The sequence below is a fragment of the Dipodomys spectabilis genome, unplaced genomic scaffold (assembly GCF_019054845.1).
Source record: "Dipodomys spectabilis isolate Male_0828 unplaced genomic scaffold, ASM1905484v1 ptg000547l, whole genome shotgun sequence".
NCBI lineage: Eukaryota > Metazoa > Chordata > Mammalia > Rodentia > Heteromyidae > Dipodomys > Dipodomys spectabilis.
Window position 1 is genome coordinate 2,595,257 of NW_024871224.1, and position 6,563 is coordinate 2,601,819.

Below are 6,563 nucleotides of genomic sequence, written 5' to 3' on the forward strand. Positions count from 1 at the left end.
TTTAGCTGGGTACAGTATTCTTGTTTGATAGTTGTTTGATTTTAGGGCATGGCATACATCATTCCAGGCTCTTCTTGCTTCAATTGTCTCTGCTGAGAAATTTGAGGTGTTTCTAATTGGTTTCCATTTATAGGTGTTTATTCTTTTTCTCCTTGACAGATTAAGGATTTTTTCCTTGTTCTAAATTGATCCTGTGTGGATTATAATTTAACTGTGGGATGTCCTGTTCTGGTCTGGTCTATTTGGAATTCTAAAAGCTTCTTGTATCTGAATAGACCTATCTTTTTGCATGTTTGGCAAGTTCTCTGATAGGATTCTGTTAAACAAAATTCCTAGACCAGAGAGTTCCAGGAAGATGGAAGAGGAGAAGCTGGAGGCTAAACAAGCTCTCACATAGCAAGCAGTTTTAGAGTTCCAGGGAACAGTCCTAAGCCAGAGAATCACACCAAGTGTGCCATCACAGGACAGAGAGTTGGGCCAGAGAGGGAAAATCCAGGCAAGGAGACAGATCTGATCTCTTGCCAGACAGATCTGCTGCTGTGGCGGTAGTGGCAGCGGCGGCAGTCATATCGCCATACCTGAAACACAGAGAGTGCGGGACTAAAGAGCCAGATGCAGCGGACGGGCGGATTCTACTCAACACCAGCAACAACTGACAAGGAGCAGATATCTTCATCCTGCAGTTCGCAGACAAGAAACGACCCAGGAACCAAGACTCGGCGTGAATAGAAGGCTGATATCCTCACTCCTCAGGGAGCAGAGGAGAGAAGGTCACCCCTTTCCCCCCAGTACTGGAGAACTCCATCTTGGATACCGACAAAGCTCGGCGGAGCTACTAGCTCCAACTCAGGCCTTGAAATAATAAGAGTCATTTAGCAGGTCATAAGAACTTAATGGGGTGACCTGCCAGACTCAGCTCCATCCAGAGAAAAATCACCCAGTTTGGGCGCCAGCCCTAGGAGTGGCTTTCTTCACTGGCTAACCAGAGCCAGAGGCTATCCCTCCCTTTAGCAGTCTTGACATCAGTAAACAGAAACCCTGAGAGTGGCTCCAGGCTGGGCTCTGTGAGTTCCTCACAAACTAGCCCCTGGGAAAAGCTACTGTTTGCTGAAAGGCCTCAACTCAACCCAGAACCAAGCCTCATCACAGCATCTCCAAACTTGAGGAAAAAGCCATCTCCCTCTTTTATGATACTCAAACCAGAACCCCCTCCCATTGAACTAACATGGGAGGAGGATCGCAAAATCTGGGTAAAGCAGAGCATTTTTCTGCCTATCCAAACAAACTGACTTAAGAAATCAACCGAGCCACAGGACCACAAGCAGAGCAGAGATTCCACCAGAGTCTTATTACAGACACAAGGGAGATACAGGATTTTTCCCAACCCTCCCAAAAAAATCAAAGAATTTTTTTTTCTTCTTCTTCTTTTTTTAAATACCTTTTACAAAAAATTTTTTTCCTTTCTAAAACTTTTTTAATTTTTAATTTTTACCTTTTTTGAAAAAAAATTGTTTTCTAGTAACTTTTTTTCTCCTTATAATCTTCATTTTAGGGATACATGCATGTGTGTGTTTTTCTTTCTTTAAAAAAAAAATTTAATTTAATTTAATTTTATTTTATTTGTGAACGTACTACAGAGGGCTTACAATTACATGGGCAGAATAATGCATACATTTCTTACCAAGCATTGCAGCCTCCTCTTTTTTTTACCCTTCAACTCCCTTCCCAGCCTCCCCCCCCCACCCAATCCTTCCCCCTCCCACCGACATTGTAAAGCTCATTTTTGACATGACAATTTGTACTTTTCATTGTTGCAACAGGTCCACCTGAATCCTTAAACGACTTGTTTTCCCCCATCTCCTCCACAAGTTATAATGACATCAAATATATTGAAAGCGGGGGTTATACTGTGGTGGAGGGACATACAAAGCAACAAAGAAATAATCTTATAAATGCGTTAGAAACACATGTATGAAAGAAAAAAAAACATTAAAATACCTATCTAAGAATTCATTTTCCTAACATCACATTATCTGACTTTTTCCGCTTGACTCATACATATACTAGATATTGCAAATAAGGGAAACCATGGGACCTGTGTTTCTTTGTACCTGCCTTACTCCACTTAATATAATTTTTTCCAAGTTTTTCCATTTCCTAACAAATGGGGCAATGTCATTCTTTCTGATGGAGGCATAGAATTCCATTGTGTATATATACCACATTTTCTTGATCCATTCATCTACTGAGGGGCATCTGGGTTGGTTCCATATCTTAGCTATGGTAAATAATGCTGCAATAAACATAGTTGTGCTGGTAGCTTTAGTGTGGTCTTGTTTGTAAACATTTGGGTAAATGCCCAAAAGTGCAATTGCTGGGTCATAGGGGAGTTCTATGTGAAGTCTTTTGAGGAACCTCCATACTGCTTTCCAAAGTGGTTGAACAAGTTTACATTCCCACCAACAATGAAGTAAGGTTCCCTTCTGTCCACATCCACTCCAGCATCTGTTGTTGTTAGAGTTCTTGATTTTTGCCATTCTAACTGGAGTGAGGTGGTATCTCAATGTTGCTTTGATTTTCATTTCTTTTATGGCTAGGGATGTTGAGCATTTCTTCATGTGTCTATTGGCCATCCTTCTTTCTTCTTCAGAGAAGTTTCTCTTTAAGTCTTTCGCCCACTTATTTATTGGGCAGTTGTTTCTTTGAGAATTTGTTGTTGGGGGATTTAATTTTTTGAGTTCCAAGTATATTTTAGATATGAGACCCTTGTCCGTTGTATGGCTCGTAAAATCTTCTCTCAATCCGTGGGCTCTATATTGATCTTGCTAGCTATGTCATTTGCCCTGCAGAAGCTCTGCAACTTCATGCAATCCCATTTGTCCAACCTTTCTTTGATTTGTTGTGTTTCCGGGTGTCTATTCAGAAAATTTCGGCCTGAGCCAAGGAGACCTAGGGTATCTCCTATTCCATCCTGTAATGTTTTCAGAGTGTCTGCTTTGACTTCAAGGTCTGATTCATTTGGAGTTGATTCTGGTGCAGGGTGAAATATAAGGATCTAGCTTTAGTTTTCTACAAGTAGTTAACCTATTTTGCCAGCACCATTTACTGAAGAGGCTGTCTTTCTTCCATTCTATTGTTTTAGCTTCCTTATCAAAGATTAGATGGCTATAGGTCTGTGGGTTGATTTTTGGGTTTTCAATTCTATTCCATTGGTCCTGAGGTCTGTTCTTATACGAATACCAAGTTGTTTTGATTACTATGGCTTTATAGTAGAGTTTGAAATTTGGTATTGATATTCCTCCAGCAGTGTTCCTTCCGTTGAGGAGCGTTTTTGCTATTGGGGGTCTTCTGTTGTTCCATATGAATTTTTGGATTGCCTCTTCTATTTCCATGAAGAATGAGGTTGGAATTTTGATAGGTATTGCATTGAATTTGTAGATAGCCTTGGGAAGTATTGCCATTTTCACGATGTTAATCTTTCCAATCCAAGAGCATCGGTGCTTTTGCCATTTTTTAAGTTCTGTGTTGATTTCCTTTTTCAAGATTTTAAAGTTTTCATCATAGAGGTCCTTCACTTCTTTGGTTAAGTTTATTACTAGGTATTTTATTTTTTGTTGGGCTATTACAAATGGAGTTGCTTTCCTAATTTCATCCCCACTTTTCTCATTGTTGGCATACAGAAAAGCCATTGATTTTGGGGGGTTCATTTTATAACCTGCTACTTTGCCATAGTTTTGAATCAGCTTGAGTAATTTGGGAGTGGCGTCTATGGGATTCTTTAAATACAAGATCATGTCGTCTGCAAAGAGGGAGAGTTTTATTTCTTCTTTCCCTATTTGGATCCCCTTTATGTCTGCATCTTGTTTTATTGCTGTAGCTAGACATTCTAATAATAGATTGAAGAGAAATGGAGAGAGTGGGCATCCTTGTCTTGTTCCTGAGTTAAGAGGAAATGGCTTTAGTTTTTCACCATTAAGTATAATGCTGGCTGTAGGTTTGTCATATACAGCCTTTATTGTATTGAGGAATGTTCCATGGATTCCTAATTTTTCCAAAACCTTCATCATAAAGGGGTGTTGGATCTTGTCGAATGCTTTTTCTGCGTCTATTGAGATAACCATGTGGTTCTTATTCTTGCTCCTGTTGATGTGATGAACAATATTTATTGATTTGCGTATATTGAACCAGCTTTGCATCCCTGAAATGAATAATGTTTGATCGTGGTGTATGATTTTTTGGATGAATTGTTGAAGTCGATTGGCCAAAATTTTGTTGAGAAGTTTTGCATCAATGTTCATCAAAGAAATGGGTCTATAGTTCTCTTTCTTTGATGAGACCCTGCCTGGTTTGGGCATGAGGGTTTTGATGGCTTCATAGAATGTGTTCGGTAGTGAGCTTTCTCTTTCAATTTCATTGAAGAGTTGGAGGAGTATTGGTGTAAGCTCTGCTTTGACGGCCTTGTAAAATTCCGCTGTAAAACCATCTGGGCCTGGACTTTTCTTAGCTGGGAGGTCTCTTATTGCTGTTTCTATTTCAATGCTTGATATGGGGCTGTTAAGATGGTTTAACTCATCTTGGTTTAGTTTTGGCATGTCAATATTTGCTAGGAAAAGGTGCATTTCTGTCAAGTTCTCAAACTTATTAGCATAAAGTTTTGAGAAGTATTCCCTTATAATGTTCTGAATCTTGGTTGCTTCCATGGTGATGTTTCCATTCTCATCTCTGAGTTTATTAATTTGTGTGTGTTCTCTACTTTTTCTGATAAAATTTGCTAAGGGTCTGTCAATTTTGTTAAGTTTTTCGAAGAATCAACTCTTTGTTTTGTTGATTCTTTCTATAGTTTTTTGGATTCTAATTCATTTAATTCTGATTTAATTTTAATTATTTCTTTCCATCTACTGGATTGGGGCTTATCTTGCTGCTCTTATTCATGGAGTTTTAGATGTGTCATTAAATTGTCAGTTTCAGATCTCTCCAATTTGTTGATGTAGGAGCTCAGAGCTATAAACTTGCCTCTGAGTAAATGTATGCATTATCTTGCCCATGTAATTGTAACCCCTCTGTACAGTATGTTCACAAATAAAATTAAATTAAAAAAAAAGAAAAGAAAAGAGCATTGAACACAATACTGAGTCCAATAAGGCTAGATGGACAATGGATAACTGTCACAGTGTAGCCAGGGCACAGAGGGACTTAGACAGCGAGACAGCTCCTGACCCACAGGTTACCTCCAGAATGATAGGACCACCTTGGTTCCATCCACATGGGGATGCTGGGCCACCTCCTCCAGCACCCATTGAATCAGTTCCTGAGAGAGAAAGTGAAAGAAAGAAGGTCAGAATTACACTTAAACCAGGTGCTGGTGGCTCAGTCCTATAATCCTAAGTACAATGGAGGCTGAGATATGAAGATTGTGGTTTATAGCCACCCCGGGCAGGAATACCTGTGAGACTCTTATCTCCAAAGAACCACCAAAAAACTGGAAGTGGTGCTGTGACTCAAGTGGTACAGTGCTAGCTTTGAGCTGAGCTGCTCAGGGAGCTGTCCCAGGCCCAGAGTTCAAGACCCCTGACTGAAAAGAAGTGGACTTCCCACCACAAGAAGTGGGCTGAATAGCACCCATTGTCCTAGGGAGCATGGCAGAGAAGTCAGGCTGAGGTTCCTGTCAGCTGGGAATCATTAGTAGGTCACCCAGCTTCTCTGTGCCTCAGTTTCCCCAGCTTCAAAACTGAACAAAGTGAAAGATCCCGTTACTCATGGGGATAGAGTAATAAAGAAAGAGAGCCATGTTTTGTTTCCTAATCCCATACCTGTTGCACCGTTAATAACACACACCACCTGAGATCTTTCCGGGTATCGTTCTATCATATGCTCACAGAATTGCCAAGAACAGTATCAGATGGCCCCTCCATCTGTGCCTGTCCCTGCTCCAGAGATCCCTCTGTATCAATCCCTTGTTTCCTCACAACTGTCAAATGAGGAGATTGAAGTCCAATGGTTGAGGCCCAACCCAGAGATTCACCTCTGGTCAAGAATCGGCTGCCGTGGACTGAGTTTGGGACAATCCATCTAAACCAATGACTGAGCATGGCACTACATATCTACCATCCCAACTACAGAAGAACGGGCCTGGGGGCTCAGGCCTGTCACAGATAGGAGGACCATGATCCAGCCCAGCCTGAGCATATATTAATTCTCCATCTCAGAAATGCCCAAGGCAGAAAAGCTTGACTCACATGGTAGAAGACCTGACTGGCAAGCCTAAGGCCTTGAGGTCAAACCCTAATATACCAAAAAGAACCAGAGTCCCAGTGCCAGAGGCTCATGCCTATAATCCTAGGTACTCAGGGGGCTGAGATCTGAAGATCACAGCTCAAGTTTTAAAATAGGGTTGGCCTTGCCCATCAGATGTCATGATGAGAAGACCCAGAGTCTCAACTATGCTGTTTCGCTCCATACTAGCAGAACTCATATCCTTACTAAGTGTTGGCCATGCTCTCTGTCCCCCTGGGAAGCCATCCCCTGCAGGTCGCACTCCCAGGTCCTCCCAAGCTCCCACTGCC